The sequence below is a fragment of the Rattus rattus genome, chromosome 13 (assembly GCF_011064425.1).
Source record: "Rattus rattus isolate New Zealand chromosome 13, Rrattus_CSIRO_v1, whole genome shotgun sequence".
Classification (NCBI taxonomy): Eukaryota; Metazoa; Chordata; class Mammalia; order Rodentia; family Muridae; genus Rattus; species Rattus rattus.
Window position 1 is genome coordinate 3,919,080 of NC_046166.1, and position 14,397 is coordinate 3,933,476.

The window sequence follows — 14,397 nt, forward strand, 5'->3', positions numbered from 1 at the left end:
TTTCATGTCCTGCCTCTTACTTTTCAAAGACATGGTAGCTTGGGAAGGTGGCCTTCCCAATTCCCCCATGTGCTGTCTACTGCTCAGAGAAAGTCCTCAGTGATGGCTGGGGGCTTCCAGTACCTGCAGTGCATAGCTGGCTTGCAGTGTTCCTCCTCCTCTACACGTAGGGTGTGCCGTAATATAATTTGGAAGCCAGATATGAATTTATTTGAGGGATGGGAATTTTTTCACCCATAAAATCTCTATCTGAGTCAATGTGACTAGTGCTTCCCCATTCCCGGATTTGTGGAAGCTGTAAGGTTTTCTAGAGATGTGGGGGAAGCCTTCCTGGGAAGGCACAGCTCCTACTATTTGACTAGAATCAGTATAACTCTCACTCGTGCTAATTTTCTTTAAAATTTGAATAAATCTAAAAAATTGCTCAAACTTCTGGAAATGTTATTAACTCCAACTTTATAGTTCGTGATTTAATCATGACATTTATTCATAAGTTGAGATTCAGGGCTGGAGAGATAGCTGCACAACAGAAAGATCAGAATTTAAATCTTCAGCATCCGTGTAACAAGTCTGGATGGCAAAGAGCATCTACACCACCTACCCATCCCCACAGCTAGGGGTCTGGGATAAGAAGAGCCCTGGGACTTGCAGGGGACCAGCCGACTGCTAAGTTCAGTGAGAGATCCTGTCTGAAAGGCATAAGACAGAGAGAGAGAGAGAGAGAGAGAGAGAGAGAGAGAGAGAGAGAGAGACAGACAGACAGACAGACAGACAGACAGACAGACATGCAAGTATGGACACAAGTCCACTGACTGACATTTTTTCCTGTGGATTTTTTTCTTTAAACAAAGGGGAAAATAAAGCAATAGAGACATTTTTCTCCAACTTAAGAAAAAGACCCACAAATATAAGCCTTCATAGTTTTTTTTCTCTGAGTTGGTTAACTTCTCATTTCTCACTTTTCCTACCTGGGAAATGGGAGAATCGGATACTTTCTAAGTTCCTTTCAGCTCAAGTGTATTGGCCACCCTTCAGGCTGGCTTAGCTCTGCTTTGTCGTGGTCTCAGGATTATTTAGATTTGGCAGTGATTAATTTCGTTATGAGATCAAGTTCCCTAAAATATAGCAATCGATGCAAATAGGTTTTGCATGTAAAGAAAATTATGGCTGTTGTGGTTCAATTCTCTTAGAAAAAGTCTGCCTTGGGCCATATTGCCTTCTCATGTTTTCAGCAAAAAAAGTTGCAGAGAAAGCTTGAAAGAGTGAATTCTTGGAAGACTGGTCCAAAAGGCCAGAAGAAATTCTCTTTCACTTTATATAATTCGATGGAATGTTTGATTTTCTGTAAGGCTTGGATTTCTCAGGTTGCCTCCCTCAGTTTTGTGGACAAAGTATGTTAAGAGTGTAACTGTTACCCACCAGGCTAAAACAACAATTTCTAGGAGCAAACAGACAACCTGGTGCCCTGATGTCACATCCAGACTGTGATGATGTCACATCCGGAAAGACTCTGTGATGTGTGTACAGTTCCTAGGTTTCCAGGAGAGTCTAAAACCCAAAGATTCTTGGAAAATCCACATGGTAATTGGATCTTTATAATTGGATATAGCTTTATCATAGCTATAAAGAATGTGTGCATGTGTGTTTATTTGAAATAATATAAGTCCTAAGCTCCCAGACATCTCATGACTAGATGAATAAGGAAGTTCTGTTACATGACATCCATCCTAGACCCAGGTTCTTTCCACTTTTTGGCTCTTTTATCTCTTGCATAGGGGTTGACAAACTACCCATACTACTTTTTAAATGAAAGGTTCTTTTGTAGAGTTCAGCGGTGTCTAGTTAAGCAACATTCATGTCCCAGGGTTGAGAACTTAGAGCATTGCTTTGGTATTTTGTTCTAACAAGGTTAGAAATATTAGCTTTAACCCTGTACAGAGAGACTGTTTACCTTGACTATAGCATGACTGAGGTTTGGGCTAGACCACATCCCTATTCAGCATTCAGAAAACAAGAAAAGGGAACCAATCAGAAACGTATTTCTGCCAGTATTGGACCACAGTTGTTTCATCACATTCTTCCCATCAGCCTGTATTGTTCCTACCTAGGGTTTCATGTGACATTTGCATGCATGTGTGTAGGGTTTCATGTGACGTTTGCATGCATGTGTGTAGAGTTTCATGGGACATGTTCATGCATGCCTGTAGTGTGCTTGGGTAATAGTCATGACTTTAATTTTTCTTATTATTCCTCTTTCCCCTTCCTTTTATCCTAGCAATGACCCTCATACTTTCCTGGAGTTTTAATCCCTGTAAATTCTATGGAAGACAAAGCACGTATTTGTCTTTCTGACTCTGGCTTGTTCCAATTATCATGATAGCCTCCAGGTCTATCCATTTTTTTTGATATATTCAGATATTTTTGACTGGGGATTAATTTTTTTAAAATAAAGCCTTTTATTATTTATTCAGACCTTTCTTTGTCATTCACACACCGAGGTTTGTCATCATGCTTTGACCCGCTTCATAATTTTTTTTAATCTTTATTAACTTGAATATTTCTTATTTATATTTCAATTGTTATTCCCCTTCCCGGTTTCTGGGCCAACATCCCCCTAACTCCTACCTTTCCCCTTCTATATGGGCTTCCCCTCCCCATCCTCCCCCCATTACCACCCTCCCCCTAACAATCACGTTCACTGGGGGTTCAGTCTTGACAGGACCAAGGGCTTCCCCTTCCACTGGTGCTCTTACTAGGCTATTCATTGCTACCTATGAGGTTGGAGCCCAGGGTCAGTCCATGTATAGTCTTTGCAGTGGCTTAGTCCCTGGAAGCTCTGGTTGGTTGGCATTGTTGTTCATATGGGGTCTCAAGCCCCTTCAAGCTCTTCCAGTCCTTTCTCTGATTCCTTCAATGCTTAATTTTGTTCTTTTTTGTGGCCACATAAGATCCTTTCTGCATATTCGCCATACTTCTCATCCATTGGTAGGCTCTCAGGCTGGTTCCACTGCTGTTCTGAGCAGCGTGGAGGTGGCGTGGGTAGGTAGTCTCTGTTATTTGCAGACCTGGATGTTGTTGGTATGTATACTCAGGAATCATGTAGCTGTGTCATATAATAGTTCTATTTTTTGTTTGTTTTGAAGAATTGCTACACTAATTATTTCTAGTGGCTATACTAATTCATGCACCCTTTTCCCTTTCATCCTAGCTAGTGCTGGTTGAGTTCTTTTTTTTATTATTTCAGCATTAGTGATAAATGCAATATACAAACTGTACTTAGCCAAAGTAACAGGTAAAGTAAAGCAGGAGTTTATATTAAGAAGTAAATCTATTTTTAACAACGTAAAACAACCTACTTGCCATTGCATCTAACTAAGCTGTGTTAATGTGAAGAATACAGCTCATACACAGGTATGGATGAAGCACATTTTTCCAGTATTCGCTGAATACTACCTTCTATACACATATGCATTAAATTTGAAGATTAGATGATCCCAGCTGTACTTCATTTTTGTTGTTCTTTTGGAAGAGGGCGGCTAAAGAGAAGAGTATGTGGATCATGTAATGAACCCATCCTGGACTCTGCTGTTCACCAAGTCTCCTCCACTCCTCTTCAGACATCAGATGAGTTTTTTAGGGACTTGTTTAGAGAATTCTCTGGGTAACATGTCATGCACGGTACTTGTAGTGCTCATCGAAGTACTTGTCCAACTAGTAGATCCGATTGTGGGCCATCCTGCCGGTGCGTGGAGGGGAAGAAAAGGGCACAAGGGGCTCCACATCTGCCTACGGCCAACGCAATGACCCAAAACATCATGTTTTTCTTATTGGCATAGTTACTGTTGTTGTTGTTGTTGCTGTTATGAAGTAATCTGGAGCTTTGTATTAATTTAATATTCCTTTAGCTTCCTACTACTTCTACTTATGAGCTGCCTAAGAAAAAGAATGCCTCTGCCTAGCACCCCTGTGTGTGACAGAGTTTGGCCTTCACTAGTCACTGAGCCATCTGAACCAAGTGAGGACCAAGTACCTGGAAAGTAGTATAGAGAAAGAATTGGTACTTGCTTAGGTCCCTTGCTGGCACCATCTTATGATAATCGTCTGTATTTTGGTCAGGTCTTTCCAATCTAGGAACATTAAATTTCTTTCATTTTTAAAAATAAAATTATAAATAGATGATAATTTTACTGTGCATCTGGCGCAGACAACCAACTATTTCCCTTGGAAATCATCTGTCAAGAGATATGTCAGATATCCCAGCACTGTCCACAGCTGTCCATCAGACTCTTCAATTATGTGACTAGCTCCAAGCCCAGAGCTGCCTTATGGCCATTGAGTGTAGATCATGAAGCTAAGTTCTGAGCTGTTCGATGTTGGAGAACTTACTACATTCCTCTGACTTTTTGTTTAGATACACAACCAGTGTTTATGAAGCATTTACTATATCCTGTGTACTGTTGGGAATGCACTGCTTAAATAATTCAGACCAAGATCCGAATTAATTTATAAACAGTGAGTCTGGTGGGGAATGGATTGCCCAAATGATAAGCAATTGAAGTAGGTAAGCTATATGGTAGGTGATATGGCAATCAAAATTAGTCAGAGAAAACTAAAATACATCCATGCTGGTGGTTGTGAAGATTCAGTGTGTTCATGAGTGTCACATGTCTATGCAGAGCTGGCCTGTAAGAATTTATAAAGGTTAGGAGGGAACCTCTCTTTCCTTGGCTACTTTGCCTGAAGAAGTGAAAAAAAAAACATCGATCCCATTAGAAAGTGGGGGAGGGGGCGCTACATTTCAGTTATATTGATAATTTTACATTGTTGTTACTGTGGTTCTTAATATTTACCAAGCTTTGGTATTCACTTTATCTCCTGTAAATGATCACATGCCCAGTAGAACAATTGTTTCTGAGGGGCTTCCTGAAGGAAGCATAAGGAGGTAAGCCCATGGAGAGACATTCCAAGCAGACCTTCTTCACCCTCCCTCAATAAAAACCCCCTTTGCCTGAAGCAATGTGGAAAGACTGATGGTCGCCACCACATCCTTGGATTATAGCTGTGTCTTTCAATGTTTATGCATGCAGCAGAGATGATTGAACACCCAGAGGCAGAGTGACAGAGCCTAAGGTTGCTGATTCTGAAGGCATTCATGTCTACTGGCGATAGTCTTGTGTCTGCCATAGCTTCTTTGTAAAAGCCATGAGGCAGTAATGAACTGTCTCTGAACCTTCCTTCTCTTAGGCAGTGCTGAAGAATGGAAGGAAACAGGGTAGTTTAAACCAGTGGTCAGTTGTGTTTACCTGGCAAACTCCCAATCGGGTTCTAACTGGTCTATCTCTGGGGTCTGGTGACCACAGATTCATGTCACAAGTGTTCCATCTAAAGAATGGCTGCTACTAGATCACAATGAAGACATAAAGGAGCATGAGTTGCTTACTGTGTCTAAGAACCCTTGACCCTGCAAGTATGTGTAGGAAGAGAGCTAAAGCTGTCAAGGATGGCCCTAAAGGGTAAACTAGATGTGGAATAAACTAAGAAACCATAGTCAACAGGAGGTGGAGAGAGAGGTTGGACACGTTTAGCATCACCACCGCCACCACTGTTAATTTCCAAATGCTAGGGATCAATCTAGGGTCTCACACACACTGAGCATATGCTTTACCACTGAACTATGACCCCAGCCTGTGAAACTTACTTATAATCATTTCAATTCTTTAATTACTTTTATTATACCTTTGTGACATTTGAAAATACGCTCCACAGGATATGTGTTAAATAGTAAATAAGTTCAGTGTTGTTATCACTCCAAATCAGTAGGAAGTGAAAGCCAGGGTTACTGTTGAGAAGTGTACATAGGTTAGTCTAAGGTCCAAACAAAGTTCTAGGGTTGATTGATTATGTCTACCGAGAACAAAGAGAGCAGGGACTTAAGTGCCAGGTTTGTTCCCTGCAGACGAACCTGCATGTCTGAGTAGTTGCTAGAAAAGAAAGATACTTTATTATTTTGCTTCCTATGAAAATCAGACCCATCTTGGAGATGGCCCAACATCTGTTCTTAGAAAGAACCAATACTCCATGACTGTGTTTACAGCTTGACACACTACTACAGTTCACAGTTGTTAGCTTTACACGTAAATATTTATAAATTGAGCTCTGGGCAATTTCATCATGAATTAAGAAATATCACTATTTAAACTGATATAAATCAACAGGGACCAGATATAAAATATTTTTTGATCTTTGCTTTAAAATGATGCTTTGCAAAAAAGAAAAAATAAAAATTACCAAGATATCACAGAAAATATTCATATGTTAAGTACCCTTGATTTAAAGATTTTCAATGTAGTGCCCCTTGTTATGTTTTCTTAAACACAAAGTCCAGTATGATACTTTCTTAGCATTCTTTTATTATTGTTCCTCACAGTCAGCTTTAAATATGGGGCACTTATCTTTAATTCATATCCAAATGCAAAGTAGGAAGGTCATGGCGAGAAATATCACCTTTTTTTAATTTTGACTTAAAGTTTCTTTTTTACAAATTCAATTACTTAATTTTACTAAAATTACAATTGAAATTACAATTGGAAAGTAATGGACTTAGGTTGGAATAGCAGGAAGTTAATTAGAGGTAGTCAGCTCTTAAAGGACGGAGTACGCTAGAAATGGCAGCTTCTTTTGTGCTGGTCTCTGTTTCTCCTGGAAGCTGACTATGACCTTTTCTGGTTTGTCAATACCACCACTGCGCCTATGTTTCCTTTCAACCTTTCGAATCATAGTGGTGAGTGCCAATGAATCCACCATGCTGGATATTCAGCATAAGAAACCACAGCATTGAAGTTGGTATTGGCTCTCCCCAGCAGAGGATATTTGTGCAAATAAAATGTAACTGGTGTGAGACACTTCCTCAAAAGTGCAATGGCTTAATCTCCGTAGAAGGATTTCTAACTTTGTGTTACTCCTACAGAGAAACAATAACAATAGCCCTTGGTGGACTTATTAATTTTTCCCAGCCAGTAGTTTATTTCTTGTCAAGAATAGTGTTCTTAGACTAGGTACTTCAAAGGGACAAACTTCTATAATTCTCAATACAGTTTCAATAAGTTACCATGAAACTTAATTTGTCATCATTTCTCGAAGTGAAGGATTTCATAATACTTAAAAAAATCACCCACTTATAATGCTTTTTAAAATTTCATATGTGAATTCTATTAAAACAAAAACGTTTTGTTCAACTGTGTTTTCCCACTGGACTACTAATAGATGATTTAAAATGACATTGTCTTTTAATGTTTTATTTTTCTACCTAGATGTGGTCACTCAGCCCAACTTTGTGTCTTCTTCCTCCAACTTCAGATCTCTGTTCTAAATAGCATCCCGATAGGCATAACATTTTTGCAACCTACTTTTAATAAGGGTTCAACCTCTTCTCTAGCCCCTCGCCCAGCAGAAGTAGTAGAAGACAAAAGTTATTAGGATGTGGGAGAAGTGGACCTGTTCAGCTATAGGTCTTTGGGAGCGAGCTCCATCTTCTTCGGTAGTAGATCAGTCCTACAGCGAACACCAAATATAATTCAGCAGCTGCAGGCCAGTTCTCTAGACAGGCAGACGTCAGGCACGAACCAGCGGCTGTAGTTCCGTCTTGAAGACTTTGGTCCTGAGGCAAGGCTGTGGAAGCCACGGGAACTTGGTGAGCATTTCTTTGGTGAATTTCTCAAATGGCTACATTACCGTGAGTTGAGCTCAACGATGCTATGTTAGGTAAACCAATACACGTGTGTCTTTAGTGAACAATAGTGAGGTGGAGCAAACTAAACCAAGGCTCAGTGTTCATCACCCGCTGTCTGTGCGGTCATATTTATACTTCTTCGTAAAGTGTCCTTTCACGTATCTGCTATATCCAAACATCCTTTCTTCCGGGTCTGCGTCAGCAAAACATTCTTAGACGTGTTTGCTTTAGCAAGACGTCCTTTCACCTGTGTGCCCCAGCAAACCACCATTTGACATAACTAACTTTCCAAAGAAACCAGAAGTTTCCACTTCACAACCTTATGACCCGCTTGCATATAATGCGTGCTTGTTCAGTGTGCTGACACATGGGGTACAAAAGAGCATTTGCCCAGGAAGGGAATACTGAAATATTACATTAATATTACTTTATTAATTTTACTATTGCATAAATAATACTGAAATATACATTACTTTATACTTAGAAATTTATAAAGGGGTGCTTTTACAAACTCTTTTCAAATTGTAGGTATGCTTGGTATTCAGTTTAAAAAATCTATTCAGATGTAGAATTTGGGCTCTGAATTAATTATTTGGTTAAGTATTCACTTTATTTTGAGATTTCTTGCCGGTGATTATGTTTCCTCGGACAATGGGTCTCTGGTTGTAGTTCCTGGACCTGCAGCCTCAGAATCCTTTAGGAACTTGTTAGGGATACAGAACTCAGGCTGGCTGGGTCTCTTTGGAGCCTGAGGCTCTGGGAGGAGGGTGCAGCAGCCAGTGTTGTAACAAGTCTTCCTGTAGATTGGGCCTTGTAAGTGGGTGACTCGTGCACCCATAGACCCTGCCCATGTACGAGCCTTTGTGCAATTGGTAGCCAATCTTCTCACTGCAACGTAATAACATCTACAAGTATGTTGGGCCACATCCACAGCTATCCTGAAATGCATACTACGTGATGCAGGCCATCTTGGAATGTGTTAAGATCACATAACAATGGGTTTATGGTTTTTTTGTTTTGTTTTGTTTTTTAATGTGTCCTGGGCTGTGAAATGGGAGCCAGTCCTTCGTGTAAGCGGTATCTGTGCATATTCAGTTCGAAAACTCATGTCTACCAGGAACATATGGGTTGTTCCCCAATGCCTCGCTGCTTGTTTGATCATAAAGTAATGCCCATTCATATTATTCACATGAAATTGGCCCCAAGAGAAGATATGAGGAAGTTTTGTTAATATTCCTCTAATTACTTGGTCTTTAGATAAGTCTTTGGCCCCTTCCTTGCTTTCATAGAAGTCATCCAAACCCCTGCTATGAAGAACTTTATACTTGAACTGTAAGCTAGATTAAATCTACTCTCCTTTAAATGGCTTTGGTCAGAGTAGTTTATCACAAAAGACAAGAAAGAAACCAAAATAGCAGACATTGTTATCCTTCGTGTCCCTGTGTCAGGGAAGTAGTAAAGTCACCTCGAGTGCTATGTGACTGTGAAACGGTGACATTTCTAGCCATACATCGAGCACAAATAGCTTAAAAATGTTGTCCCTTTTGATGTCAGGTAACAGGAAAGTAGAGAAAAGACATAATGGATAAATAATGCATTATTTTTATATCTGTGATTAAATACCCCATCAAAAGCACCTGAGAGAAGAAAGAATCTGTTTTCATTTACAATTTCAGGTTATAGTCATCCTAGTGGAGTAGTCACTGTGCCAGGAACTTGAAGCAACTGTTCATATCACATCTCCAGTCAAGAGCAGAGGGAAATGAAGGCATGTGCACTTACTTTCATGCTCGATTTTATTCCTCCACTCTTAATAAGGTTCCCTGCTTAGGGGATGGTACTCCCCACAGTAGGCAGCGCCTTCCCACATCATTTACCCTAATTAAAACGATATTCTCACAGACATGCTCATAGTGCAGACCCAATGTTAACACTCCATTACTGAGACTTTCTTCAAATGACCTTCTTTGGGTCAAGTTGAAGAATGAAGGTCATCATCACAAACTACTTAAAACATAACATCTACAATCCCCCGTGTCTGTAACTGGTTCTAAGTTCTTATGCACCCAGCTGGTACTAAAGTAGCACTCCGATCTAAGAGAGTCATTTATACACTACCAATCGCAATGTATCTTTTCCTATAGTTGGCAGTGATACTGTACAGGATTCCCACCCCTATGCAAGGCTGTTGGAAAACGTAAGAATTATTATGGTTCTGCTGAAGTGCTGAGGGAAGAGATGGGAAATCGAGAGTCTTTTGCTTCTATCCTATTTAAGGCAAGCCCTTGCCCTCTCCAAAGTCTGTCTGATAGTCTCAGTTGATCACATTGTGTTCCATTAACTCCCCCTGGAGAGAAAGAGAGAGAGAGAGAGAGAGAGAGAGAGAGAGAGAGAGAGAGAGAGAGAGAGAGAGAGAGAGAGAGAGAGAGAGAGAGAGAGAACATGCATGTGATTTTTGAGTCAGAGTCTTGAGTCTTCAAACGCTGCTTAGACTAACCTGGCCTGGAACTTGATAGGCAGCCAAGACTGCCCTGGAACTTGGAATCCTCCTGCCTCTGCCATTTGAATATTAGCATTACAGACCCATGCCACCATATTTAGCTTTTTAAAACATAATATTTTTAAAAAGCATTCTTTGTTCATCATCTCTGCTTATACACCAAGCTTCTCTGTAGATATACAATCCATTACTCTCTTAGAAGAACTTTTGATATAGCCTGTTTAGTGATAAAATTGCCAATTTTTGTGTCTTGAAAACTGTCTTGATTCCCCATTCATGGCCTTCTGGTTCCTGCTGTTTCCATAGAGAGAGCTTTACTGTCGGCTGAATGGTGGGTACGTTTCCTCTGTGACTGTTTTAAAGATGCCTTTCCTTGATGCTCTGTGCATTGCTACATTGTGTTGGTATTATTTTTGTTTTATTTATTCTTCTTCTTACATGCATAATGTCATATCCTTTACCAGTTTTAATTCTCCCCTCAAATATCTATCGCTTCCTCTGTATTTCTGAATCTCCTTGTGGGATGGTAATTATGTGTGAGAGTTCCCTTTTATTCTCCATATCATGTAATGTTCCATTTTCATTTTTCCTCTTTTCTTTTCTGTGAGCTTCATTCTGGATGGTTTGCTGGTTTTCCCATTCCTTTACTTTCTCCACAACTGCCTCTAAAATATGGCTGAGCACCTCCCTTGAGCTTTTTATATTAGCGAGGATATTTTCCCAATTCTCAAAGTTTAATTAGGAGTTTTAAAATGGCTTAGCCTTTTTTGGTCATACTTGTTTCATGTTTACTTTTTGCTTAATTCTTTGTACTTCTTATTCCTTCATATGTATGTAAAGTGAGCCTAAAATGAACTTCTTTGAAGGCTTCTGATATGCTATATACATCAGTCCTTTTAAGCATTTTAAAATTAGTTATATTCTGCAATCAGTTTTAGTGTCTTATCCCAAGTCAAGCCTTTGCTTGGTCCACTTGCTAACCGTCCCTCTACATCCCCTTCATGGGGATCGATGGGGATCATTTTATATTTGGCAAATCATGGTGAGTCCCCCAAGGGGCTAAAATAGAAATGCTCTCCTCCAAAGCGAATTTACATTTATTTGCTCCTTCTGAGAGCAGGGCACTTCTATCAACCTGAGATCACCAGGTCCCAAGAAATACTGTTTGTCAGGATTCCAGGGTTAACCTCCTGTAACTTGCTAGGACTGGCACCTCGATTGCCCAAACCATGCTAGACCTTGTTCCCAGTGTGACCCTGGGTATCGCTCTGCCTGTCACTTTTCACTTCTGGTTTGAGCGCAGACGTGAAGCTTTGTTCGGGTGTTTTCCTGTTTATCTAGTCTTAGGTGGATTCTTCTGACTTCCTGTGGGCGAGCCAATGCAGTCACACTCAGATGCTTAAAGAAGGCCATTCATACCCAGCCTTAGGTATGGGCAGCTGACTTTAGATATGGAATGGACACACACTAGTAATACAATAACTTCAGAAAAGCCTTAAAATATTTTGGCCCCATCTATCTTAATTTTATAGTAGTCATGCATTCTCAATTTTTCTGGGAATTTTCCATTTAATCCATTGGTCAATCTCCTTAAAGCCCCTTACTCACTGACCCTAAATATTCCTTTGCATGTATGAAAATAGAACCTAAAATCTACTTTCTCAAGAAGTTCTGATAACCAATATACATTTATTCTCTTAATCATTTTTAAGTAGAATATCTAAATTATTTTTAAGCATTTATTAGGGATTACTCTATTTTAGAAATGACAACCATTTTCTTAAAGGGCCAGACAGTCGGGATGTGTGCATCTTCTGCAGCTACTCTACTCTACTGTATTACTAAAAGCAGCGGGACAGGATGTAAACAGATGGATGTGGCTGGCTTCCAATTAAACTTTTATTACAGACCCGGGTGGTGGGTCCGTGCACTCTACTTTGTTGACCTCTGACTCTTCTAAACTCTGGGGCAAGTCTTTCTGTGTATTGAATCTCTACTCATCCTCACTTTAGGGGTTTCTGCTTCTCACATAGCCCGAGTAGCTTACAGCAGCTCCTAACAGTTGAGGCTGTAATTCTCACGTGTTCACTCAGGGTCTAATTGCCCAGCTTCCAAAAGGAAAGAATGCTCCGGAGTGTCGAATGGTGCATATTCTCACCTCAAACCAACACTTAGCACACAATACCTGTGATAGCCGGGCAGCTTCAGGATGTTGGCACTGTAATTAGAATGCACACCTGCCCAAACAGCTAACGTGGGTCCTCTAAACTTGGGTAGCTTCCCCAAAGTCTTGCTGGCTTGCTTTGGGTTCAACCTGAGGTGGATCTCTCTACAGATGCACAGTCCCTGTATGCGCCCCTTAGTTTCTTGGTCCTCTGCAATGATGAAGAACAAGGCTCTCCAGCTATTCGCGTAGCTGGGTCACGCGAGCGAGAGGCGGGGGGGGATGGCGAGGAGGAGTTACAGAAGCATGGCATTAGTATCAAATGAGGCAAATGAGCTGACTCAAGTTAACCAGGAAAGGATCAGTTACCAAATTGCAACAACCCCACGGTTAAGGTACAGCAGTCTGATCCAGGGTCAAACCAGTTTCATGCCAGCGGGATCCCGGTGTTCATGGCGTGGTGCAGGGAAAGTGCGGAGGAAGGTTCCATTCTCAGTGGAGATCTAGGGCGGAGCAAAGTGCCCCAGCTTATCCAGGAGGTCTGGCAACCATTAAAGAGAAATGACTTCCTAAATTCTAACTGACAGGGGGACTGAGTGCATTGTGCCATCCAGGATGTAGAGCCCCCATGTGCAAGGAAATGGATACGCTTTCAAAACTCGTGGGGTCTCTCCGCTGTGTCCCAGGCCTGGGAATGTAATGTGGAACTTTTTTTTTCCCCTTTCAATCTTTCAAACAACAATTTGAAAGAAAGTTAACTTACTTTTCCTAGGATTGTGGGAAGCTGTGTTTTGCTTATTAGTCAGTGGAAAATCGATACGACTAAAATATGTTTAAACGTAAGCTGGCTAATATAGCAGGCCCACGGCAGGAAAATAGACCATTTGAAGCAAATCGACCATTAATTTCGTACGTATTACTTAAGAAAAGAGAGAACATGGAAGTAAAGTGAAAGTGACGTGGCGGTCCATCTCAAACATCCAGTGGATGTAACATAGCAGAATTGTCTGCTGTGATTTGGTGAGCTCAGCCAAACCGTCAGAGCCAGCTCTCAGGGCCTCACAATAACCGTGAGCTTAACCAAGTTCTACGGAATTGAGGCATTAATTCTCTGGAAGGCACCAACCACAAATAAGTATGTATTACTTTGTCAGAGTAATAATCCGTGGGCAGAGTAACGTGTCTAGGTATAACGGCAACTTGCAGAAAATTGATGTAGCTGTTGCTAACTATACTTAGAGAGGAAGATGCGACCTGTATGTATACTCGTATCTACCAAAGTTGTTTGTACCCCGAAATGGGTATTTATTTTGGCATGTCCCCTAATCTTTTAACCTTTATCAGTTATATGCAATTCATCATTTTCTGAAAAAAAAAAACTTAAAATTACATGGGTGTATGTGCACCCATGTGCACACACCAGGGACAAAACTGATCTACAAAACATGATTAACAAAACTACAAGTTGAAAACAAAAATTCCTGAAAGCCTGGAGGAAATCACTCTTTCAGCCGCAGAGTCTATTATAATTATTGCAATTGATCATCCAGTTGGGCCCCCGAATCCCTGGCAGCCAGGGCAGAAAAGGGCAACGGAATAAATCGTACCATTCTTGTTACTGGAAAGGAGGAACTGGTTTGTGGAGATAAAGATTTTCCTGGCACTGGAGAGTCAGGAGGCTCTTATGCCTCGTTTTTCTATAGGGGTATTGAACCACATAATGGGTAATGTCCTCCCCAGCCTTTTCCAGCCAGTGCAGATGTGGTTTTCATACAGCCGTCTTCTGCAATGGCTTCCAAATACAAGCTGAACTCATGTCATTAAGGAGCAGCCCAGAGAAAGCCGACTGAGAACGTGGGGAGGGCTATTTCCATGTTGTGAGAAGTGCATGGTTTTGCTTTCAATGCGTATTTTACAGGTCTAGAGAGAAATTCTCATCTTTGTGTCTGCGCTGCTGAAACCTGGCACTATTTGTATATATAGGCAAGTTCCCCACAGACTGTG

At 40.8% G+C, this 14,397-nt stretch overlaps 1 protein-coding gene and 1 pseudogene across 18 annotated transcripts in view; one reads left to right on the plus strand and one right to left on the minus strand.

Annotated features, from left to right (window-relative positions):
• The window catches only part of Erc2 (ELKS/RAB6-interacting/CAST family member 2), an 883,982-nt gene that overhangs the window by 575,720 nt on the left and 293,865 nt on the right, over positions 1-14,397 (plus strand). The window lies entirely within an intron of this gene.
• LOC116914411 lies at positions 3,506-3,735 on the minus strand (annotated as a pseudogene).